Below are 26931 nucleotides of genomic sequence, written 5' to 3'. Positions count from 1 at the left end.
GTTTCTAAATATGCTAGTCTTCGCTCCAGGAATGACTATCTTCCATCTTCGTCAGCATCAAACTCTCTGGTGCTGGCATAGCAGAACCTAAGGAGTTCCAAATTTCCTGGGAGGTCAGCTTCCCATCCTCGTTCTGGCCAGACTTATGGAATAAATCCCGAAGTTCTCAGATGCTAGAAACTCGTAATAGGGAGATAGGTTTAGCTGGGCAGCTTTCTCAACATGATCTCCCAGAGACTGAAAATTTTGGCAATGCTGATGGCTTTGAAACTCTGTACTTGCTCTTTATTGGAGACCTGTTGCTCTCAGCTTGTGGGTGAGAGAGAGTACCGATCAGCTGTAGTTTCCGGCTTAGCTTAGATAGCCGAGAATCTGAGCCAGCTTCCCTCTTTATGCTTTGGGTTTTTACTGTATCTGGTCACCTGATGCAAAGAATCTCTTTTCAGACTGGCAACTCTATCACCCCTCTTCCTGAAGGACAGTTGCTTGCTTTTCTACCTTGCCCATAGCAACTGGATCTCTTTCTACCAAGTTGACTCTGGGTAAGATTATACTGACTGCCTCATTCATCCCCTCAAGTTTAAGATCATTCTGTCTCTGCTACCCCGCCTAGGGCACTGTTCACCTCCTCTAAAGAATTGTGAAGGTACAGGACATCCTGTTTCAAATTCTCACTGTGGGTTTTGTTGTCGAGTTCTGATGGAGCTGAAGGCAATGGAATAATCTGGTTGCTTCCCCTGGTCTCTGCCAAGGAGTGCTGATTCATATCACTCTGTGGTAACTCCATGGCTTCTTGTGTCCGTCCACAGTTTTCTGTTTTGCCTCCACAGCAGGAGGGACACTGTTTACGGTATTGCCAATGGAAGCTACGCTCTTCTGAAGTCCCTCCACAGTGGCAAGCAGGCTAATTAAATCTGCCGCTGACTTAACATCGACTTTGAGGGGGTTTGCTGCAGAATTCAACAGAGACATCTGCCTATTCATGTCTATGATGTTTCTCCAGACTGTCTTCAAGCCCAGCTCTCCAATTCAATCTTCTCTAGTTGTTTTTTGTTTGCTGAATACTTCATTAAGTTTGGGAATTTCTTGGAATGAACTTTTCCGAGTAGATTCCATTGTTCTAAATTTTTCCTTGAGGACATCCAGATCCTCCTTCAGAGCAGCGGGCATCCACAGCAAGCCAATGCAGGCGGCTAGGATGGCAAAAGCACAGAGCGGAGAACAGATTTTGCAGCATCGTAAAAAGTTGACCTTGACAAATCTCCAACTACACCGAATTCCTCCTCCTCCTCCTCCTCCTCCTCCTCCTCGGAGCTGGATTCAGTGTCTGAGGCAGGAGGCTCAGCGTGAAGCAGGCAGTGGCCTGAGCCTTCCTTGGGATTCTTTCTCTGACTGTCCCCGGACAAGCCAATCAATGCATTGAGCTCATTGCTTTTTCATCTTCTTGTGTGGGGTGAGTAGAGCACCAACTCCGGAGCTGCCAGGTTTGTTTGTACCTGATGCCCAATTCTCTCCCTACCTTGGAGCTGCCTTCTAGGGTGAGGGATCCTGGGCCAAAGCCCCCTGGACACTCCCACCCAGGGGTGAAATTGACCAGATGCTCTGGGAGCTGGAGATTAGAGACCAGAGGACAATAGAACTCATGAATGGGGGAAGTCACATACATGTGGCCAGGGAGCTGGTGATCTGAATGAACAAGGTGCTAGGCATCAAGTGTCAGTTAAAAGCCTGTTAAGAGGACAACTTTTGTCTCCCAAAGGGGCTGAAAAGCCGAGTCAAGAATGAGCGATTCTCAGCCCTGATAAGTAGGTAATACTTCTAAGGGTGCTCCAGGAGCGGGGAAGGACACACAAATGGCTGTGTGTCCTTCTGAGGCTGGATTTCCAATGGAGAGGGAAAAGAAACCTGTTATTGGATGGGAGGAGAGGGAGAGGTGCAGAAGGAGACAGTGGGAATGTGCCAGCCTCTCCCTAGCTGGACAGGTGGCAGCAGGAGGGAGCTCCCAGTTGCTACAACCCAGACACAGCCTGGGCCCCAAGAAAATGCCCGGGTCCAGGGTGCTCACTGCCCTCCAGCCTCTGTCCTGAGTTTGAAGGAAGCCTAAGACCAGGAAGACCCAGGGCCTGGCTCGGCTTGGAGGACTCGGCCTGAGGAGTCAGTCTAGCGTCCGGGGAGACCCAGCCCTGCTGTCAGGGCTTGGGGGGGGGGGGTGCAGCACGGAGGGGCAAAGGCAGCTCAGCCCACCTGAAGGGCTCCTGCCCAGAGGGCTAGGTATTCTGGCACCAGGGGACTCTGGGCAACTCACATGTGTCTCGTCCACTCAGGCCACTCTGGGGGCGGCAGAGGTGGCCATAAGCTCCTGCCCCTGGCCAGCAAGGAACAATATCTTTTTTGAAATACACTTTTTATTATAAAACAGTTTTAGATTTTCAGAAATACAGCCAAGATAGTATAGAGAGCTCCCTCATATCCCAGAGCCCCCTGTTACTAATATCATCTATTGGTATAATTAACGCAGAAATATTGCTTACTAAAGCCCCAGTCCATTTAAATTCACTTAGTTTTCACTACTGTCCTTTTTCTGTTCTAGAATCTCATCCTGGTGCCACATTCAACTTAGTCGTCATGTTTCCTTAGGTTCCTCCGGGCTGTGCCTTTCTCAGACTTTCCTTGTTTGAGCAGTACTGGTCAGGTATTTTTAGAATGGCCCTCAACTGAAATTTGTCTGATGCTTTTCTCATGACTAGACCTGCATTATGGATTTGGGGGGAGGAAAACCATAGAGATAAAGGGACCTTCTTGTCATAACGTATCAGAGATAGGTACTAGACTTATCACTATTGACATGAACCCAAACCATCTGGCCGAGGCAGTGTTTACCAAGTTTTTCCACTGAAGTTACTCTGTTTCCCTCTTTTTCATATCATACTCCTTGGAAGGAAGTCACTATAACCAGCCCACATGTAAGGATGGAGTATCTGTATCAATTATTTGAATTCGTCTTCATCCCCATTTACTTGTCTATTCAGTCATTTATTTGTATCATTTTGGACACACGAAGAATGCATTTTATACTTTGGGTTATAATCCAATGCTAACTATTTTGTTTTGTTGCTCAAATTGTTCCAGGTTTGGCAATTGTAAACTCTTCCAGTCGGCTCTCATGTCCCCTTGACATACCTACATCACTTTTTTTTTTTTTTGAGAACTACTTTATTTTCATGTCCTGCAAGATGGTTCAGGCTCATCTTGTATATTTCCTGCCCGGGAAACCAAAACAACGTGATGGGGTGACCCTGAGAAGAAGAGGGTGTTAGCTTTCCATAAGGCCCCTTCTGGACTCAGATTCCTGGACACATTCCAGATTATTCCCTTGTCTCCGTCTGAATTGGACAAATGAGAGCAAATAGGCAGGAGATGTTCTTTCAGAGCCCATTTCACTGGTAAGAGAATAGACCTTCAGAAATCATAACAGAGCTCTGGTTTTCAGTCCTATTTTCCTTTCTATCCATTCCAAACCCTTTATGACCGGCATCCTTTTTAAGAGAAAACCTGAAAATTATAGCTTGCTACACCATGTAGATTTTTCTTTGGCCACAAGCAAGCAAAAAAAATAAATAAATAAATAAAATCAAAATTACCTTGAATTTGTCAGAGGAGAACATAACAGGCGAGGCTCTCATCAGCAAAGGTTTATGTAGAGAAAGAATTAAGCCCATCTTACTGAATCTTGGTGGCAGGGATTTGCAATGAAGAACAAAATGTGCATATATCATTGTAAAACCTTTGGCAGATGAAGCTTTTGTGCTACCCAAGGGCATGCAAAAAAAATTATTCTCACCACTTAAGATGGGAAAATTTTAAAAACTGAGGTTGTTAAATAAATATGTACTTAATGTTCGCTTTTGGCCAGTTTTTATGCAGGCTCTGGGGGATGAAGATACATTTCAAATCTCAGGTGGTGCTCCAAGGAGATGACAGTGTAGGGTGGGAGGCAGACCAGAAATACGGCAGGCGAGATGGAGGAGGTTAAAAATCAGCATGGCTAGTGCTATGATGCAGCAACGCACAGAGCTCTGTGAAAGCACAAGGGAGAGGGTACCAAACCCAGTTGTAGAAAGCCTCCTTCATCCACATTGTGTAAAAGGGAGATTGTCAAAGACAGTAACAAGAAGAGAAGACCATGTTCATTTAGAGCAGCACTGCATGTATGTTTAAGAAACTACAATTTCTTGGTTTCGCTTCCTTTATTGGAAACAGGCCATGTCTCAGGTGGCTAAAGGCCATTGGTGGCTCAGCATCACCATTATAAATACAAAAGGTGGTCTATGCTCACAGTGGCCCATTTCACCAGATCACGTAACAGTGGGTGGTTGCCCCGTCACTCAGTAGCCCCAGAGTGGCGTGGTTGTTCAGTTTCTCCTCTTCCCTGTGTCCTTCTCGTAATTCTATCTATTTAATCCTTGTTTCTTTTCTCCTCCATCATGCTGAGTCTGCTTTACCCGTTGCACAGTGAGCAGCAGCCAGTCCTCTCATATCATTGTTTCAAGCCCTAATGTGTTATGAGATTTCAAACAAGATAGCCAATTTGTTAGAATAAACTCTAAAGTAACAATTAGCCTGTGGAAAAATACTATTTTATTCTGCAAATGCTCTCCTTTTTTTTCCTACATCTTTCCAAGGTAACTCTGAGTCATATTACCAGTGTCAGCTTAACATCATGCCCTCCAAGGGACCTTCCTAACCCCATTGTATCCTAAATACAACGGCAGTTTCTGTATTAGTTTGCTAGGGCTGCCATAACTAAGTATCTCAGACTGGGGGTCTTAACAACAGAAGTTCATTTTCTCGCAGTCCTGAAGGCTGGAAGACCAAGATCAAGGTGTCGGTAGAGTTGGCTCCTTCTGAGATGGTGAGGGAGAATCTGTGTCAGGCCTGTCGCCTAGCTTTTGGTAGTTTGCTGGCAATCTTTGGAGTCCTTTGGCTTATAGATACACCACCCCCATCTCTGTCCCTTCATCTTCACATTGTGTTCTTCCCGTGTGCCCGTCTGTGTCCAAATTCCCCTTTTTAATAAGGACACTAGTCATATTAGATTAGAGGGCCACCCTACTCCAGTATGACCTCATCCGAATTAATTACAGTAGTTCCCCCTTATTTGCGGGGATACATTCCAAGACCCCCAGAGGTTGCCTGAGACCGTGAATAGTCCCGAACCATATATATATATATATATATATATATATAATGCTTTTTTCTACACATGCATACCTATAATAAAGTTTAATTTACAAATTAAGTACAGTAAGAGATTAACAACAACAATAATAAAATAGAACAATTACAACAATATACTGTAATAAACGTTGTGTGAATGTGGTCTGTCTCTCTCGCTCTCTTGGAGTATCTAATTGGACTATACTCACCTTTGCATGTAAAGGAAGCATTTTCTGGCTTCTCTTTGGCGTATCTGAATTGCCAGCATCACTACTCTTATCCTTTGTGACTGTTATTAAGTAACATAAAGGTGATGTGAACACAAGCACTGCCTATCGTACCAGATGTGATAACCAAGATGGCTGTTCAGTGACTAAAGGTTGGGGAGCAGTGTATGTAGTGAATATATGGTTCACATCACGAACGAGACAGCGGGAGATTTCATCACTCTACACAGAACAGTTGCAATTTAAAACTTATGGACTGTTTATTTCTGGAATTCCTCCCCTCCCCATATTTTCACACTGCAGTTGGCCATGGGTAACTGAGACCCCAGAAAGCAAAAACACAGTTAAGTGGGCCTACTGTATTCCTGCAACAACTTATTCCCAAACAAGGTCCATTCTGAGGTCCTGGGGCCTAGGACTTCAACATATCAATTTGGGGGGACACAATTCAACATGTAACACTCCTTAACTCTCTTCTTCATCCATATGAATACTGCTATTTGTTTTCGATGCCTTTTGTCCCAGACCTCTGAAGTCAGGGAATTTATCCTCCCTATCCCTCCATTCCAGGGCCTAGCCTAGCTCCTTGCATGGAAATGAATTCAAATGCAGGAAAAGATAAGGAAAAAGGACCATTTTTCAGGCACCCGCTATGTGACAGGCAGTCACATAGAAAAATGCATTGCATGTGCTGGCTTAGCAACAGCCATTTTAAGTTGCTTTGAAATTTGTTTTTATCTTTTTCGGCTGGATATGCGATGGATAAGTGTTCTGTTTATGGACCATTTGATGCCTGGGACAGCAAATAATAACAACAACAAAAAGCAAAGCAATATAACAAATGAGAAAACTGGGCTCCTCCTGACACTTGGGATGCTACACTGCTCATGTGTGTACCCGCCAAGTAAGAACACGGCACACGTGCCCATGGGTAGAAGATGAAATATGCCTCCATCAAATCTCAGGTAAAGATGATTCTACAGAGGAGTTGGAGGAGCCTACAGACAGTCCCACATCAGGGGCTGTTGGAGGAATGTTTCAGTGTGCACCAAAAAGGCCTTCAGCTCATGCTTCGGTTGAAGATTCACAATGCACGGAGGCATACTACTCTGATTTCCCTATCAACCTATCAGCCTCAAAAATTTTGTCTATTAAATTATTCACTTAATTGAGCTGCAAATCTCTCCCACTTAGCTTGGAAATTCCATTTTTAAGGGCCTGTCACAAAGTGTATAAGTGAACGATTATGAGATTCACAGTCATGGACACCATTCTTCCAGATCTTCTCAAGTTCTGCCAATAGCTTTCTCTGTCACTCAAAATGCCAATCCCCCTTCTTGAGAACGATTTGAGAGAAAAGCAAGGTTATTGAGATAGAATAGATCATTGAGAGACAGAAGACTTTGGTTCAAATCTATCAGCTGTAAGGCTTTAGGCAAATTAACTGACCTTTGGCACCTCCCTTCATTGCATATAAAAAGGGGGGGAAATGGAAAACTAAGTTTCATTAAATGCAGCACACAAGTGAACAAAAGAATTGAAAATAGCATTTTGAAGAGATATTCACATACTCGTGTATGTCCAAGATGCAGAAGCAACCCAAGTGTCTGTTGATGGGATGAATGCTATACAGACTGTGGTATATTCATACATTGGAATGTTTTTCAGCTTCAAAAATAAAGGAAAGTCTGATGGGCACCACAACCTGAACCCTGAGGACATGTGCTAAGTGAAATAAGCCAGTTACAAAAAACTCATACCATGTGATTCCATTTATATGAGGCACCTAGAGTAGTCAAATCCATAGAGACAGAGAGTAGAATGATAGTTGCCATGGGGCTGGGGAGAGGAAGAATAGGGAGTTAGTGTTTAATGGGTAGAGAGTTTCAGTTTTGCAAGATGAAAAAGTTCTAGAAATTGGTTTTGCAACAATGTGAAAATACTTAATGCTACTGAACTGTTCATTTAGATGGTGATTTTATGCTATGTATTCTTTACCACAATTTGAAAACCCCACACATACCAAATGCTTTACCCACATGCCCTTCATTATACCCAAAGCCACTCTATAAATTAGGCATTATTGTGCTCATTTTGAAGATGAACGAACTGAGGCAAAGAGAGGCTTTGAACTACTTATTCAAGATCACAAGCAGCAGAGACAAAGCCCAAAGCCAGTGCTTTTGTCTCCATCCTATCTGATTATTTATGACAAGTTCAGGATGGGAAAGCATAAAACAAGACATAGCCTTATTGGTTGACACACATAAGTGTCTATAATGTTAAATCCTCTTTCCCATAATATTACCATTTTTAAAAATGTCTTATTTATTAATGAGAGAGAGAGAGAAAGAGAGAGAAAGGAGAAAGAGAGAGATTGATCTGTTGCTTCACTTATGCACTGATTGATTGATTCTTGTATATGCCCTGACTGGGGATCAAACCCACAAACTTGGTGTATCGTGATGATGCTCTAACCAACTGAGCTATCTGGCCAGGGCAATATTACCATTTAAAAATATATATCCTAGTCCAATAAAAACAACCTAATCATTTATTTCTCTAGGGACTCTCAGACTGTTGAATAAATCAAATCCCTTCTAATTACAGGTTGAGCACATTTATTCATTGAATAACCTACTTACCAAATAATCACCATGTCCAATCCTAGGCCAGGCATCTTTCTGGGGACCAGGGAAAGAGAAAAGAATAAAACCCGCCCTTGCCTTTGAGAAGTTCACAGTCCAATGGGGGTAGCAGACAAGGAAACAACTTCCCTATAACACATGTGATATTAAAACTAGGTACAAAGACCAGAGGCAACCTGTTTCAAGACAGGGCATACCTTAGAGTCATCCCTCCTATACCAAATTTTTAAAAAATTATTATCAAAATATTTTTTAAAATGCAAAATGAAACCGCAAGGAAATATCATGGCATATAAGAATAGCAAAAACAAAAACACTGACAATGTTAAGCCCTGGTGAGGATGCGGAGCAACTAAAATTCTCACACGCTGCTGGAGGGATGCAAATGGTACAACCCCTTTGGAAAAACTGTTTAGCAGTTTCTTAAAAAGTTAAACACATATTTATAATAGGACCAAACAATCCCACTCCTAGGTATTTAACCAAGAGGAATGAAAACTTACACTCACACAAAAACCTGCATGCTATGTAAAGTGGATTCATTCATAATCACCAGAAACAAAGAGCAAATGAAATGTCCTTCAGTTGCTGACTGACAAACAATCTGCGAACATCCATACTAGGGAATACCTCTCAGGAATAAAAAGGAACGGCCTATTCATACACTCATTATGCTGAATGAAAGATGGCAGATGCACAATGCTAGATCCTATGTGATTCCATTTATGAGACATTCTGGAAAAGGCAACACTGGAGAGACAGAAAACAGGACTGTGGTTGCTAGGGGTTTGCAGGAGGGGTTGACTACAAAGGGGCAGTCTTTGTAGAGAATTTGGGGGTGAACTGGGGGGAATGAAACCACATGTGTCATCTGTGGTGGTGACTACATGACTCCATGCACTTGTCCAAACTGATACAACCATTCACCAAGAAGGATGAATTTTACTGAATATAAATGTAAAGTAAATGTTTAAAGGTTTTCAAAATATGTAAAGACATTGCCCTGCTAAGAAATAATGCGTACTGCTGGCAGACCAGAAACTGTGAGGAAGCTCTGAAACATGGGATCAAAATGGGATTAGATTTAAAATGGAATCTGAGCCAGAGAGGAGAGCTGCAGAGGACAGATTCAAACATCCCAGAGGTGGTGGGTCCCAGAAACCGGAAGGGGTGAGGGTATTGCCAAGTTGTCAGTTTTGTGTGGCAGTGGAAGTAGCTGCTACATAAGTAGATCCCAAACCATCCTTCCTCTCCCCAAACTCTCCACTTCTTCAAACTTCTGTGGCTTGAGACAGGGGTGGAGTCACAAACAATTCAACATGACAAATTTCTTTCAACAGAGCTGTGGGTAGTGGATTTATCTTAAAAGTTAGATAAGAAGAAGACACCCTGAACATATCTATACTTTTTTGTTGTTATTGTTAATCCTCACCGGAGGATATTTTTTCATTGATTTTTAGAGAGAGAGTGGAAGGGAAGGGGAGAGACAGAGAGAGAGAACATCAATGTGAGAGAGACACATCAGTTGGTTGTCTCCTTCACTCGCCCCAACCAGGGCGGGGGATTGAGCCTGCAGCTGAGGTACATGCCTTTGAATCGAACCCGGGACCCTTCAGTCCGTGGGCCACCATTCTATCCACTGAGCCAAACTGGCTAGGGCTATACTTCTTTGTGGGAGCGAAGAGGTAAAAGTGTAAAATTATTAAAAACAGTTTTCATTCATTCAACAAACTTCAGGGACACTACATGTCTAGACCTAATCGCCCCTTGGAGCTCTAAGTCATAGGTTCCTGGCCAATCTAAGTTAAGGAGCTATGTTAGCCAGAGTCCTTTGCCTAAAGGCTCTTAGGAAAGTTTTCTAACTGACCAGCAACTCCCTCATATAATAAAGGTCGATGTCCTGGGCCAACATCAACCCAAAGAAAGAAATCTAAACAAATATTTCAAGTCTTGTCCCTCTCCTTCCATCCTGCTCCCAACACAGTACGTTAACACACATCCTTCTGTCAGAAAGAAGGAGCAGAGGCAGGTATGGGTATGACTGGTCCTCTTTACAGCAAAAGGACTCTATTGCCACCCAATGGCCTTGTCTCATTCTTTAATTTTCCAATTATAGGCCATGAATTGTTGAATCTAAAACTATTCATTCACAGGAAGGAGAGAACTTACACTTTCTCCAGCCCCACCTTCCTTCCCATCACTGGGCTGAGGCCAGGAGGCATGCTTATTTAACAGAGCAGTTCCTTCAATTGCTTGAAAAAAAAAAGGAGAGGCATTGTGGGTTTGCTTGAATGTGAATCCTGGCTCTGCCTTTGAGTGGCTGTATGACTGAGTAAATTTCTTAATGTCTCCGATTCTTTGTTTCCTTGGCTATAAAACAGTGATAATCATAGTACCTCTCGTGTAATGATGTTGTGAGGATAAAATAAGATAAAGCATGTAAAGACGCTTATGCCTAGCCCCTGGTCAATACTCAATAGATATTAGGGAATTGTGATTGTCATGGAAATAACTGGCCACTCAAATCCTTAAATGTCAACAAATGAGAGAGGAACAAAGTTTGCTTCAATTTTCAGGCCACCTTATATTCAGTATCAGGTCTTTCTAGAATGGCTGATATGGTTACTGAATAGGGCAACAAAAATAACCAGCTGGCCTCTGAGGAACTGGACCTGGAATTAGACTAAGCCAGCTAATGTTCTACTGGAGACCACCTCATCTTCTGCTCTCTGGGCAAATTGCTAGATTCAAACATGGCTTCTCTCTAAGGCCTCATCGACCCATGGCTGGAGGCTGGCTCCTCTCTTCCATGTTCCCAGGTCTCTGGCACAGACAGAGGCCTGGGGGTGAGAAGTTGTCTGTGTGGCTGGGGACAGGAGGGCTCCCCCAGAATCTCAGAGCTAATGACTCTGCCAAGTGGTTAAATGCTGAGGGCTGTAAATGAGGCTCATCTGTCAGCCGTGGGTGGCACCAGCCCCATCTGCTGTGTCAGGAGCCCGGAGAGTGACTGGAGGAAGCGACTTACAATGCGTGAGGCCCTAGATCCACGGCAGAAGCCTCCTCAGGAGATTGTAGAACTGTGTACCCTGAAGACTCTTCCAGTCCCTTCAAAAATTTTACAGATGGGAAACAATTAAAAAAAGGAAACCACCAAGACCTAAAGAGGAAGTACGCTTGTCCATGGTCACTCAGCAAATGTACGTAGTGCCAGGATCAGTTGAGAGGCAAGTCTCCAGAATTCTACATTACTTCTCTCTCCACACATACACCTGATCCAACCTACACCTAACCATGGCTGGAGAAGATTCTCTGAGAACTTGAGAATAAAACTCCCAGTTCTCTTCTCTATGTGCACATTGTTCTTCCAGTGCAAGCACCTCATCCTCTCTATAAATTCTTTGAATAGACCTGTCCATTTGTTTGTTCTTTCTTTCTTTCTTTCTTTCTTTCTTTCTTTCTTTCTTTCTTTCTTTCATTCATTCATTCATTCATTCATTCAATAAGTATTTTGAAGTGCCTTTATGTGCAAAGTGTCATCCCAGGCATTGTGAATATATCAATGAAAATATGGACCAAGTTCCTGCATCATAATTTAGTGGGCAGGATGGATATTAGGCAAAAAGAAAATCCCAAGAATGGATATATACTTACAAATTATGTCTATTTTTTTTAATAGAAAAAGTATTGGGCACTAGTTGTGCCTAATTTGTGTGTTGGGGGGTATTATGAAGAGCTGATTGCCACACACCCCCATGCTTCTTTTTATGAAGTGACCCTTCCTCACTGGGCAGATAGCCATAGGGCAGCCAGAGTCCCATGAAGAGTTTGCACAAGAGAAACAGATAAGAAAGGAGTCAAATTCCAGGAGGGTTGATTTTCAAAACACAGCATTGATCTGGATGGATGAGCATTTGCTAAGCTAGTTTTGGTTTTTGGCCCAGAAGGCATGAGGAATTCTGGGCTATAGGAGAGGGCAAAGTTAGATAAGAGAACAACTGATTAGCTGTGGGTATATACCTCTGAGACAGGGTTCTGTATGCTGCCCATGGTAGGAATGAAACATAGATCTCCACAGCTCAGATCCCCAAGCACATCGGAGAGTTTGGCCCTGGATCAGAAAGAGTCCTAGCTGGTGGGCAGGGAGAAGAAAATTCAAAGAGAATCAGGCTTTCCCCATCAGCAAATGTGGAGGCTCCCTATCCCTGAGTCTTCAAAGATCAAAGCGTGGCAAATGGCCTATAATTGGAATTTGGTGTCCTCCCAGCCTTGGAGTAACCACACGGATGAATAACACCAACTCAACATCATGGCTTAGCTATTGTCTCAACCAGAGATTAAAAACAGGAAGAAGAGGAGATGTGGGTGATTTGAGAGCTGCAGCCCTATAAGGCCATTATCTGTCTTGAGTTTCAGCCCACCCTACCACCCACTCCTCCATCTGAGGTTATACTATAACAATAAGCCTGCAATTATATTTTACTTGTTAAAAAAAATAGTGTTGAGTCAAAAGCCAGCTTACAGATGTAACTGGCACCACCAGTTATGTAAGTGAGAGGGGCCCAAGCCTTGGGCTAAACTCAGAAACCCCAGTGCGAGTCCACGCTCTGGGGTCTGTCTGTCTGGCTGACCTGGGCCAGGCCTCCCAACAGCCTTGGCCCTGGCTGGAATAGAACAACCAGACCCAAGAGAGATAGCGATTGAGATCTGGACTCTGAAAGGAGACTCAGGAACTTAAACAGACCCTGGGGTCAGGACAAAGAGGCAGAGCAGAAGGAATGGTATGGACCCCATGCTCAGGGGATGAAAAAGAGAATGAGCACCTTTTCACGTGCAAGGATGGATGCCTCCTGTCAGCCAAGAACTAGATCAGAAGATGTACCCATCAGTAGAAGCCACTGAGGACACATAATCAAGGCCAGATGTAAGCCTCCTCTGAGTCTAGATGCAATCTTGGGGACAAAGGGGAGGTAAAATAGATTGAGTAAGGAAATCTTAATTGACTGATGTGTTTAACATTAGGAAGAATAAGAACCTAAAACAGAAATTAAGCTAAATTATAAATATAAATATATGTATATATGTATATGTGCATCTATTTATATACATATGTATACATTAAAATAGGTTTATATTTATTTATATTTATATCTTACCTTAATCTTTGTTTAATATAATTATATAACCTTTATTCATTATATTATATATAATAGATTCATATATAATTTATTTACATATTAAATAAATATCTTTTATATTTACATATGATTTCTATATTTTACACACACACACACACATATATATATGTATATTTACATTTCAGAGAAAGAGAGAATGAAGAGTATACCTTGGTTTGAATCCCAGTTTTGCCACTTGATAGCTATATGGCTTTGGCTTCAACTAGTTGCTCTCTCTTACTTGGTTCTCCTATATGTGACATTCTAATCACAGTGACTCTCACTCCACCCACCCCTGGAAGCATGTGGATGGGTGGGAGAGGCCATTTTTTTATTGCAAACATGATAAAGGAGAGAAAGAGAGGCTATGGGCACTGTGAATCGAGACTGCTGAATGTGTGAGGTCCCACAAAGGGATTCATCATACCCAGTATGTGGACAGTGACCCTGCTGAGAAGCACTGGAAGTAATCCCAGGCCCCTTTAAGACTAGCTGGAGAATGACTTTTAACCAGCCCTGCCTCCTTTATGGGTCGCATCTAACCCTCACCTTCTGCCTGAGTATATGCCCACCTCAGCACCCAGCACTGGGCATGTCCACCCAAATCACAGAACTTTGCAGCCTCCAAACAACTCTTCTCATCCGGCCTATTCACTGCTTACAACATCTATGGGATATAGGATGGGTCATTTCCCCCTTTACAAGGGGACAAGTGAAGCCCCATAGCAAACACTCCACAGACAGATCTGGGACTGGAGCTCATATTATTTTACTCCACGTTCAACTCTCTTTTGAATTTGGACTGGGACCCAGCCATAGATTCCTCATGTCCTGGTCTTGGTCTGTTACACGTGGTCAGGAAGTTAACAGCTGGGAGCACAGTGTGACTTTTCCCCACAGGAGGAGTCCTCCTTTCCCACCTCAGAGCTGCCTCCATCTCCTTGGCCCCCGTGGCCCTCTTACGCTCCCACAGGCTTCCCTGGCTCATTGACCGGGAGACAGAACCTACAGCATCATCTTCACCTGAAACCAGGTTCTTCCTGCTATGCCTCCCTTTTCTGAAAGGAGGGCATACCACTCACCCACTATCCAAGTCCCAGCCTCAGGCTTTCTCCTGGTACCATCTCACCCAAGCCCTAATGACAGACCAATCCCTATTCATCTTTTTCTTTAACTCTCCTCAAATATCACATCCCCAGTCCCAGTTCACGTTTCCTGTCCTGATTCAGGCCATCACCAGCTCTCCTGGGACCACCACTCAGGAAAGAGGAAAGGCGCACAGCTCTTCAATCCACAGGAGATGCCCAAGCCCGTCCCAAGGATGGAGGGAAGCGTCCCTGAGCAGACTGCATGGCCAGACTTTCGGTGGCAGGAGGAGGAGAAATGTCTGTGTTCTCAGAACCCAGCAGGAGGCTGGGCCCAGGGAAAAGTCATTTGTTATTGGGTAAACAAACAGGAGGCTGGAAGTTGTCATATGAGAAAGCCCCACAATAAAAAAAAAAAAAAGCAGAAATTGATTTTGTATTTTACAAAGGGATGCAAACCAGAGGCATAGAATAATAAACACGAAATTAGAAAGGATTTTTGGAAATCATCTAGTCCAATCTCTCATTTTGTGGTGAAGGGAAGAGGTGGGAAACTGAGACCCAGGGAGGGGATAGCACATGTTTAAGGCCACACCAGGAGCCAGCCTGTGGGCTCTGCCACAGCTCTCACTCTGCAGTCAGCGTGATGATTCACAGAATATCTTTTTCTCCCATTTCTTTTTCTAGTTACCATCTTCTCTCCCTTCAAGACTCAATACAGCCATCACCTCCTCCAGGAAGCCTTCCCTGAACTCCCAAGCTGGGTTAGGTGCTCTACTCCCTTTGCCCCAACAACCTTCTGGGCCTCCTCTGGCCTAGAATGTACTTATCAGACTCTATTGTAAACTGCTGGGGTTTTTTCGTTTGTTTGTTTTGTTTGTCTTTTCCACTAGACCGCAGATTCTTAATTTTTGCACAATTGGCATCTTGGGCCAAGTCATTCTTTGTTGTGGGGGCTGCCCTGAGCATTGTGGAATGTTTCATAGCATCCTTGATCTACATCCACTAGATGCCCGTAGCACACCCCTCCCCCATAAGGTTGTGGCAACAAAGATGTCTCCAGGCATTGCCAGATGTCCCTGGGGTGATAGGGAGGGTGGGAGAGCAAAATTGCCCCCAGTTGATAACTGCTAATCTAGACTGAGATCTCCGAGGCCAGAAAGAGTATCTTCTTGTCTTGTATACTATATTATGCAGCACAGGGCCTCTGACACGGTCAACAAACTGAGTTTACACTTATGAATAATGTGTGTGTGTGGGGGGGGGGGTGTGCGCGTGTGTACATGCGCACACACACTGCCCATGACATTCCCACATTGGTTTTCAAAATAATTTGTCAAAGGATACAAGACTGTTTTTTCTTCCGGGATGCATTCCACATTTCTGTGTGTTTATGTTGCATTGTTAAAGCAAAGGGAACAGAAAATGTTGGCACTAGCTAGTCGGAATTAACAACGCTTTGTTTCTGGATTGGGGTGTGTGTGTGTGTGTGTGTGTGTGTGTGTGTGTGTGTGTGTGTGTGTTCATCTCTTTTGACTGATAACAGTTCCCTTTTAAACAATTTCACTTGGAGAAGAAAATAAATGTTCAGTGAAACAAGAAAACCCTTCTCATAACAGAGACATTATCAGGTCATTAAAGCATCGTTACATATTGAGTTCCTAATGCATGGATCTTTACTTGGGAGCACATGACAATCACAAGGAGGGATTGTTTACTGCCAGATGAACAGATCGGGAAGTAAGATATTATGAAATGTGCTCTTAACTGGAAGATAAGTAATTAGGTGACAAGCAAAATACATTATTTGGTGTTTCAAAATATTTCCACTTCATCGCTAGTTCATTAAAATCCTGCCTCTTCTCTCATAGCCCACCAGGAATTTACAGCAAGATTATTTACCCAACCAAAACAAAAAAAAATCATCAAGATAAGTGAATTGTGATTAAGTCATATGATTGTTTTTAACACTTTTCTAAGAGCCTAAGAGACAGGCAAAAACAGTCGCTGGAAGGCTGAATGATTGCTGTTGGTGGTGAATGATGTTTCAGTATTATTTCCCACAAAAAGGAACTGAGGGCCATGGATGATGCCACAAGAAGGAAGAACAGTCCACCCCGTAATCAAGAAGACTGTGCATCTTTGAAGTAGCCCTGCATGCTGATTTGATGCCGAGACTAATGACTGGACTCAAATTACCCTGGGGAAGAGCAATCAGGAAGTTACTTGGTTTCGGGCAACCTTGTATTCCTAATGCCACCTGTTTGTTTACATAAGGGCTGCTTAAGCACTTGGTGCCATAAAGATGCACAGGAGTTATAAATAGGGAGCTGTCCAATCTCCTGGCCATCTCTGCAGAACCAAGTTCATACTCACTGATTGACCAATGTGAAAAGCAAATGATTTAATAAGAGCAATAAGCAAGGCCGAGTCCCTGGTTTTGTTGTTTAGTTTTTTAAATTAGCCTTGAGTCCCAAAAGTTAAAAGAAGCAAAATATATTATTTGGTTAGCTGTGTGTTTTGTTGTTGTTTTTTTCCCTCACCAGGAATATTAGGTTGATAAAGGCAGAAGAAATGAGGTAAGGAAGGAAAGAGGGAGGAAGGGAGAGAGGGAAAGGAAGAGAGAGAGAGGGAAGGGGGAAGAAAGGAAAGAAGGAAGGAAGGAAGAAAGAAAGGAAGGAAGGAAGGAAAGAAGGAAGGAAGGAAGGAAGGAAGGAAGGAAGGAAGGAAGGAAGGAAGGAAGGAAAGAAAGAGGGAGGGAAGGAGGGAGGGAGGAAGGAAGGAAGGAAAGAAAGAAGGAAGGAAGGAAATTTTCTTACATGCATACAGCATACCAAACACTAAGAATAGCATTTGAACTTGGATCATTCTATATAATAAAAGACTAATATGGAAATTGTCCCCTGGACGGGGAATTCGACTGAGAGTTCAACCAGGAGTTTGACCAGGGGGCGGGGCCGGCCAGCCAACTGCCCGCAGCCCCTCCCCCCAGCTGGCCTGGCCCAATCGGCTTCAATCAGAGTGGGACGGCTGGACCACCCCTGCATGAATTTGTGCACCGGGCCTCTAGTTTCATATAACAGCTAAACTGAAATGAGAGGTAAGTCTTATTATTAGTATCATTTAATACATATGAAAAGGATTAGATAGAGAAAGCAATTCACTCAGCATCACATAGTTAATGTTGCATGTTTATGGTATGTATGGGTATCTATGTGTACACATATTTGTAAAACAACCATGTCACCTCCTAAAACGCTCCAATGGTTTTCCATTCTCTGAGGATAAGATGACAGTCCTTAACCTACATACACAGCCCCTGCCCACCTCTCCAACCTCAGGCCACTCCCCCTCACTCACACTTTCAGCCACCTGGCCTCCTTTCAGTTTCCCAAATGTCCTGTGTCTTTCTCTCCTAGGGAAGGACCTTTGCAAGCACTGTTTTCCTTTGCCCCAAACACCCCCATTCATCCACTCAGCCCTACCTAGTTAACCCCTCCCTTCCCACATGTCAGCTTTAAGGGGAGCCTGTCCTGACCCTCCCTGACATCAGCGGCCTCAGCACGAAATACCTCCCACGTGCATTACATCTATCCCACTTGCAATGTCACACCAGTCTCTGTGACTTATTGATTAATGTGCAGCCCCTCCATTACACTAGATGCATCTAAGTTCAGGGACTATTCCATTCACCACTGTATCCCCTGCATCTAGCCCAGCATATGGCACCCAGGGTGGCTCAATAGATATTTACCACAAGGATGAATACATGAACAAATTAACATGTATTTTAAAGGTCTGTATTTTTAAGTACATGTGTAAGAATTCAGAATTAAATCATGATGCCAGCAGGAGACGCAGTGCAACCCAGGAAAGCCCCAAGAAAAGAGAGTGACTCAGGGCTGGAACACGGAGCATCAGTTTCCACCCAGAGGGTTCATCCGTCATCATTAGTCTTGGGGGAGGCTAGAGCCTGTGCTACAAAGACTGCATTATTCTCTGACTCCTGGCCCAGGCTGCTCGTAATTGTTTTAGAAATCCAAAGCCAGGAATCTGACAAAATGTTTTGTTTTTGTCTCTCCGTTAAAAATGATAGATAGGGTGCTTGTTGTGTCTCATAAATTCTTCAGCCGGAGTTGCGTTTTTCCATCCACATTTCACATTAAGGATTCCTTATGAACGTAAGTATAAGAGAAATTTAATGAGATGATGATACTTTTTAAGCTCTATCACTCTAATTAATACCCCAGAGAGGTGTTTTTTTCTAACATAATGGCCTTTCAGTGTTAAAAGGGCTTAATATTATGGTAAAATATGTTAACTTTCTCGGCACTCTGACCCAACTGATAAAATGAAAAGAGAGCACATTTGTCTTCCCAGAGCTCTGCCACTGCAAATGGTGTTGTTCTCAGTATTTTCATAATGAACTAATCAACTCCGTATTCACTAATTGCATCTACATAAAAAACTGATTACCCTAGAAAAGGGCTGGACTGCAATTGACCTTCCAACCAGACTTGGGCGGGGTGTGGATCATGTGGCAACTTAAGACAGAGGAAATGGCCCAAACCAAGGCAGGGTACTTCTCTTCTCTGAGGTATGAGTTCTCCCATGGAGTGGCCATAGGCAAGGAGTTGAAAACCCAAAAGCTGGAAGCCACTTCCTCGTTGCTAGGAGCCATGTCGCAGTAGATGTCACTATCCTTATGGAGAAGATAAAAACAACTATAATGGTGACAATCACTCATTGAGCAAAGTGTTCATATCAGACAGAATGCATGTATAATCTCCAATTCTCACGTCAACTCTATGAGGCAGATATGGATGCCACTGTTGCTGATAAAGAAACTGACAGGTGAAGTGACTCACCCAAAGCCACACAGCTGGTCAATGGCAGAAGTGAATGTGCATCATGCCCCTCTAACTTCACATCCTGGGCTTTTAGCCTCTCAGGGGATGATGAAAACATAGGAAACCAGGTGCTGATGAAATGTGGAGCAAATCCAAGATCTCTAGCTACTCCTAAGCTCTCACTGCTTCCTGGGCAGCTTTCTCCATGGCAGCAGTTCACAGCCTCTTCAAAGGCCCCCTCCTCCCTTTTCTGGTATGGTACAGAGAAACAATGCTGTGCAGTTCACCACAGCAGGGCACACAGGAAGACTACATTTCCCAGTCTCCTTTGCTGGTAGACTGGGACATGTGATCAAATGTTGGCCAATGGAGAGTTGCCAGAAGTAACTTAAGCCATTTCCAGGCCACTACTTTGGCCATATTGGAGGTCCTATGCTTGGATGGCATTGCTACAAGATGAAAGCGGGCTACCCAATATGCAGCAGAGTTTGTGTAAATAAGAAATAGAGGTTTATTGTATTAAGCTACGGAGTTTCAAGGTTTATTTATCTCTGGTCCACAGCCTAGCCTCACCTAACTAGACTATCCTCTCACAGAATAATCATATGTCTTTATTCTGCATTCAATCAACAGGCATTATTAAGCATCTCCTGTGTGCAAGGTACCAGAGATACAATGGCAATCAAAAGCAGACAGGGTCCTGGATCTCTGTGATGCTTAATTTTATGTGTCAACTTGATGGGGCACTAGGTGCCCAGATATTTGGTCAAACATTATTGGTGTGTCTGTGAGGGTGTTTCTGGGTGATATTAACATTTGAATTCATTGATTAAGTAAAGCAAATCGCCTTCCCCAATGTGGGTGGACCTCATCCAATCAACTGAAGAGAACAAAAGGCTGAGTAAGAGGGAACTTCGCCTACCAGACTACTTGAGCTGGGACATTGGAATTTTCCTACCTTTGGACTCAAGCTGAAAAATCAGCTCTTCTTGGGCCTTGAGAGTGCTGGCTTTTGAACTAGAAGAAGCTATAGAGAGAGATAGGTATAGATACGAATATAGATGTTGCTGTACATGTAGAAGTAGATGTATCTCTTATTGGTTCTGGTTCTCTGACTAATACAAAGAGTCTGGTAGAGGTAAAGAGATAAGTAGACAAATGAACACACAAATTAAGTAATTACAACGTATGGCACTCTCCATGACGGAAACCAACACTTTGCCTGGATTGAGTCTTATAGGTAGTCAGGAAAAGGCTCTCTGGGGAGATGACATTGTTTTGAAATGTAGGTTTTATTATTTGTCAGGTATGGCAAAGCCAACAGATCAGGAAACAAACATTGAAAAAATAACTTGTTCTACTCACAGATCCTGAGAGGAGGGCCATGCCACACTATGGTGGCCACAGGGGGAAGTGCCAGGGTCAGTCAGGAGGCAGAGGGAGAAGCAAGGGGGAAACATGTGCAGGGCCTTCACTGTGGGTTCTGCAGGAAGGAATGGGAGAGGCGGGGTAGGCAGGCTGAGGTTACTCTGGATAACGTTGGTGGGGTCTGTGGCACAGGAGCTATTCCTAGTTGTCTCGTACCTGGACCTGGGTGACTAAGGGGGAAGAGTAGTCCCTGGGGTGGCGGTATGGCTCCGGATTTGTTGGCTTGCATATGAAAGGCATGCTTGAGGCAAGTCCTTTACCCTCTCCAGGAAGAGGCTTACCCTGGGATGGGCAGTCCCACCAGGGTCCAGCAAGGCCTCAAGTTGTCAAAGCAATCCAATACAGAAACTAGAAAACATGGTTATTACACAGAAATGTGAGGTCGCCCTAAGAAGCCATCAGCCATAGGAAGAGCAAGAATATATACTTAAAGCAAATAAAACAGCATAGAAAATCTAGGGGATAAGACCGAGAGGAGGCCAGAAATGAAGGGAGTGGGCAATTGGGTCAAATGCTGCTAAGAAGTACAGCAGAAGGAGAATGCAAAAGTATTGTCCTAACGGAAAAAAAAAAATCTTAATAGACTATTCTACCCATTGCCTCCTCCAAGTCCCTACTTCCTTCCTCAGGGTCTGGCTTCTTTGCTCAGAAACACCTCGAGAAAATCCCCATTGGCTTCCCACTCATCACACCCAATGACCTTTCCTTTGCCCTCATTTTTGATAGCTTCTCTGCAACAGTTGGGCGAGTACTAGGGACACAGCCGTAGACAAAAGATACAAAAATACCTGCCTGCATGGTGGTGACATTCTAGTGGGGGAGAAAGGCAACACAACATACACATGTATAATGTCAGGTAATACTGAGGCTACGGAGAAAAGTAAAGTGGGAACAGAGAAAGAGAGTATGGAGGGACAAGGGAGAGAGATTTCACTGGGAAGGGCCTGTCCAACCTTGCCTTGCTAGTCGTGCTAAGAAGTGTCCACTGGATTTTAAAGCGTAGGGGATGTTCTAAGACGGGTAGGCATGGGAGTGCCATGACCAGATGGCTGAGAAATGATGAGGGCTGGAATGTGAAGGACAAATTGGCCAGTATTGCATAAAGAGGGAGCAAGAGGGTGCCCCAGACAGAAGGAACAATGAGCGCAAAAGCCTAGAAGCATGAAAGAACTGCAAATAGTCTGGCAGTTGCAGCTGCGAGACAGGGACTTGCCACAATCATGGGCAAGTCCCTTCCCTTCTCAGGATCATCACATCTATTAAATGGGAGATAATAAAACTGACATTTTCAGGATCAAAGAGAGCATATATAAAATCCCAAGCACAGTTTCCCTCAAACCCTAGGCATTAACAAATGACAGCTATTATTATGAGAATGGCTTCCCATTGAGAATTCCGTGGCTGGAGAATCACTCCAGACTGAGGGCTGATAATACCTGCCATTTCCTTTAAAGATTGTCCGAGTCCACCTTGTGGACCCAGTGCTGCTTCTTGGGCCTCACTGAAAAGCTCCCTCCTGTTTTTATAAAGATCTGTTGACATGATTTATGGGGCACTGTGTCCATTAACATTTTTAAGTGCTCGATAAATCCGCCAACCACCTTAGTAAATTAATCTTAATAAATTCACGGTAGAAAGACCTTCACTTACCAATCAGCATGTGAGAGCGAGTGCACTCTCCTGCCTGCTGTGGGAAGGGCAGGTGTGAGGAATGGTAAACCTTAAGACAGAGAGGAAAGACACTGGAAAGTGCCTTTTCCACTCCCGGTAGGAGGAATCTGAACCCATCTCAGCCTCAGTTTCTTGATCCATCCAATGGGATAAGCAGGGGTAGGGAATGTCTGACTCACAGGCCATGTAAGGCACCCAAAATCATTTGATCTGGCCCTGCCAAGACATTAGAGGTGAGTTAATTAAATGTTTGACCTATTATAGCAGGCTAATTTTTTAAAATACATTTTTACTGATTTCAGAGAGAGGAAGGGAGAGGGAGAGAGAGCTAGGAACATCAATGAGAGAGAATCATTGACCGGCTGCCTTCTGCATGCCCCCCACTGGGGATCGAGCCCACAATCCTGGCATGTACCCTGAGAGCGGGACTCAAACTGTGACCTCCTGGTTCATAGGTCGATGCTCAACCACTGAGCCACACCAGCTGGGCTAGCAGGCTAATTTTTAAGTTGATAATTCGTATGACCCACGAATGATATTATAAATGGCTTTTGGCAGAAAAAAATGTTCCCCACCCCTGGGATAGAGAATGCAAAATAAGTTTTCCTAAGCTTTTGACATGTTCATGGTTTTTGCCAAATTTGCCCACTTCCTATTTATTAAGTAACAAATTAATTAAATACTGTTTGTTAAAATAACTCCTCTTAAATGCAAGTCAAATATCACTACCTTTGCTTAAGTCCAAGCAGTAACACCTATAAAATTGCAGATTTGATGTGCCAGTTATATTTTTCTAGTAGATTGTAATCAAAATTATAATAAATGCATTGATGGACTCCCTAAAATTTTCTTATGTGCAACTAAATACGTAGATCCTACAGTGAGCTGATGCATGAGAAAGGTAAGCACTCCAGGCTGTGAAGTTTGACTGCCTGAATTCTCCTCCTATTTCTGCTCCTTTCTGGGTGATTTGGAGCAAGTCACTTTACCTCTCTCAATAATATATGAAATTAATACATTCTGGCCAAGTGGCAATAATTCCATAGGTCCAAAGTTAGTTTACCATTTTAAAATTATTCCATGTAATTTATAATGTTGACCATCTAAAAAAGAAAATCCATATGATCATTTCAATGGATCTAAAAAAATCATTTAATAAAATTCAACATCTTTCAGCAAACTAGAAATAGAAAAGAATTCTTTAAACTGACAATGGGCATCTATGGGAAAATGTACAGCTAATATCATACTCAATGGTGAGATGCCCAATACTTTCCCCTAAAGTCAGGAACAATGTAAGAATATATTCACTTCCACCATTTCTATTCAACATTATATTGGCAGTTCTAGAAAGCACATTAAAGCAGAAAAAGAAAAGGAATCCATGTTGAAAAATACTAAACCTATCTTTATAATCACCTGTGTAGAAAATTCTTTGAGATATATAAAAAACAAACCCTTCCTATTACAACAAATAAGATTTTGGCAAGGCTGAAGAATACAAGGTCAATATACACAACTCAATTGTATTTTGATATAATAGTAATAAACTATTATAATTGAAAGGTAAAAACAATGCAACAGCCAAATAATATTAAATACTTAGAAATGAATCTGACAAAAGATATGCAAGGCACATACACTGAAAAGTACAAAGCCAGCCTCAGTGAGAGAAAATTAAGAAGACCTAAATAAATGGAATGAAACACTGTGTTCATGGTTTAGAAGACTTCGTGTGGTTGAGATATCAGTTCTCCTTAAATATATAGATTTAATGTAATCCCAATCAAAATCCAAGCAGATTTTTTATAGAAATAACAAGCTGATTCTAACATTCATGTGGAAATTCAAAAGATCTGTAATAGCCAAAGCAACTTTGAAAAGTTGAATAAAGTTGGTTTAGAGCTCTTAAATAATTTTCCCAAAGTCAAATGAAGATCATGCCTCTTCTCCTCCCGTAAATGACATTTGGGACTAGTGTTATCTTGTCCCTTTCTTCAGGACTTATTCTAGGTAGTTACTTCCAAGCACATTTTCTAATTTCATCCTTACTATGACACTAGAAGTTTAACATTATTACCTTCCATACAGACAAGGAAACTGAGTCTCAGGTAAGTTAAGGGACTTGCTCAAGGTCACTTAGGTTCTATTCATATTCTTTCAGAAGATGGTCTTCAAGAAAAAGTTATCTAGCTATCTACCTATCTATCATCTATGTATCTATCTCTTCTTCCTGACAAATAGAAACATTATAAATAACATATTCACCTTAAGAATTAGGATTGAGAAGACCATTTTTTTAATCCTCACCCAAGGATCTTTCCATTGATTTTTAGAGGGAAAGACAAACAATGATGTGAGAGAAACATCAATTAGATGCCTCCCATATGTGCCCGACCCAGTATTGAACTTGCAGCCTAGGTATGTGCACTGACCAGGAATCAAACCTGCAACCTTTTGGTGTACAGGATGGTGCTCCAACCAACTGAGCCACCGAGCCAGGGCAAGAACTATCTTTTGACAGAGAACACCTATTCTAAGGTGATAAAACAGGTTATATTCAAAACCACTTCTTCTTCTTCTTCTTGCATCAGGATTTTATCATGTAAATGACTAACTTCATTTGTGTTCCTTTCCAGAGCACTTGCAATTGAAATCTTTTTCAAGTGTTCTGACATATTTGCTGAGATTCTCGTTTTCTCTTATGACAGTGATCATATAACTGCATGATAACAGTCACCTACTATGTCAAATAGCATTACAAGAAAATTCTATGAATAACACACCATCAAGGCCCAGTAGTGGCCTACTTATTTCTGAGTCCATTTGCTATACCCCCATTCTATCACAGAAAAGAATATGGACAAGCCTTGGGTTTGTTTTAATGGAATCTGGTTTATCATTCTAGCAATCAGTTCCATGTATTAAAGATGTGCTCTACGCCTAGCACAGTGATTGATGCTAATGCAAGATAGAAAAGAACATCCTCACCTCTGTGTTTTTCCTTAACCTCCCTTTAAGAATCACCTGAACATTCTTATTTAATTTGTATCTAATGACTACTATATTCAATCAAGTACCTGCCTTCCCTATTTTCCAAAAAAAATTTACAACATTCTACACTCACTCATAAATCTTAAAAATTCATACTTATGCTCATTTCTTCTACACCCACTAGGCTGCCAAAGAACCCAAGACTAATATGCATATTTCCTGTCCCCAACAAAAAGCTCTCCTCCGCTTCCTTCCAAATCCACTCTTCTGGCTACTTGTACTAAAACACTGTTACCTAGCTGAGAATATTGGAGCCATATGCATTAATTCATCTCCTCTTAACAACCACATCTGAGGCCTACCTCTGTCATCACATTTTCCCTTCCCCAGTACAAAGTCTCCAGGAAAACAAATCTTTAGAAACTCCCCATTTCTAGCATTGGTAGGGGAATAGAACCAGAAATGGTTTTTTCTTATGGGGCAGAGTACAAACTCTCCAACCCTAGCCCATGCGTAATTTTATCTTGTATGTGGAAGGCACACAAAGGACCCGCTGCCTATAAAAGACTCAGGGGGTGAAAGACACAGAATGCAGAGTCAAGGAAGATAGATTGGTCATTACTGCCTTGGTACTGACCATGGGTCTTGGCCAATAGGGGACACTCAGGATGGCTGGGGCAGAAAAATGCCTTCGAGTTCGTGTGGACATGGCATATTAGCAGTAGGGGTCAGCTGAGGTTGAGCTGGGAACACCAAAATGACAGAGATTGATTAACTGGGTCAGAGTCTGGTCATCAAAGTGTTAGAGGAGAGGTTAAGAGAAGTGTTCAGAAGGCATGCTGAGAGGGTGTTAGGATCCAGGTCTGATGTGGAACTTTCTCCATCAACAGCTGAGTCTGATGACATAAAGGCCTAGGCCGCTGGGGAAGATACCCTCAGTGATATCACAAAGAGTGGCCTACCAGTGTAGCAGAGGGCCCTCCTCCCCTGACTTCTGACCATCCTGGGTGGTTCTCCTTTCCACAGACCTCAGAAAAGTCCTGGCCAGCCTGGAGCTCCCCACAGCCTATGGTTCTCTCTGTTCACAATCCCCTGGAGCCAGAGCAGAAAATCCTGAGAATGTCTATGGCTGCTTTGAAATACATATGTCTCTGCCTCTCACCAGGGTTTGTCTTTTCCAGCGAATTATTTGTATTGTAAAGCTTTGGTTCAAATGCCAACCTTTCTACTTCGTTTGTCATGGGAAATGGAATAAGGGAGAAAAAGTGGGGTCACTTTAACACCAATATCTACCCCACGGCTACGCATCTACTTGTTTCCTTGATGCCAGTAGGTGAAAAGGAGTAGATATCTCACCTGCCCTGTCTCAGCCAGAGGCAGCGGAATTAGGAGGCTTCAGGGAGGTGCGATGGTCTCCCTCCTGTTGCAGTGACCCAAGTGGAAGTGTTCTGATGGGTCTGTGTACTTATGTGACAGGAAGGTCGTTAGCTGTTAGGTTCAGAGGGCCGTATCTCTAAACTGAGCCCAAGGACATGTGAAAACTGTCCCCAAAGAGCACATGCTAGAATTTTCTCCATCAGACTTTGGTTCTCATATTCAATGCTTGGGCTTGGGCCTCCTGATTTGACTGCATTGGC

At 43.0% G+C, this 26931-nt stretch overlaps 1 protein-coding gene and 1 pseudogene across 3 annotated transcripts in view; both read right to left on the bottom strand.

Moving 5' to 3' along the window:
* The window catches only part of SHISA9 (shisa family member 9), a gene marked incomplete at both ends in the record, with an annotated part of 276735 nt that overhangs the window by 32373 nt on the left and 217431 nt on the right, over positions 1 to 26931 (bottom strand). The window lies entirely within an intron of this gene.
* Positions 460 to 19032, bottom strand: LOC307109794 (EF-hand calcium-binding domain-containing protein 14-like; annotated as a pseudogene). Its single transcript has 2 exons — positions 18935 to 19032; positions 460 to 1431 (listed from the first exon to the last, which is right to left on the bottom strand). The product of its transcript is annotated as an EF-hand calcium-binding domain-containing protein 14-like (transcript).

Source organism: Cnephaeus nilssonii (assembly GCF_951640355.1).
Source record: "Cnephaeus nilssonii genome assembly, chromosome: 2".
Lineage (NCBI taxonomy): Eukaryota > Metazoa > Chordata > Mammalia > Chiroptera > Vespertilionidae > Cnephaeus > Cnephaeus nilssonii.
Note: the sequence above shows the minus strand (reverse complement) of the source record. Positions and strands in the feature narration are given on the sequence as shown.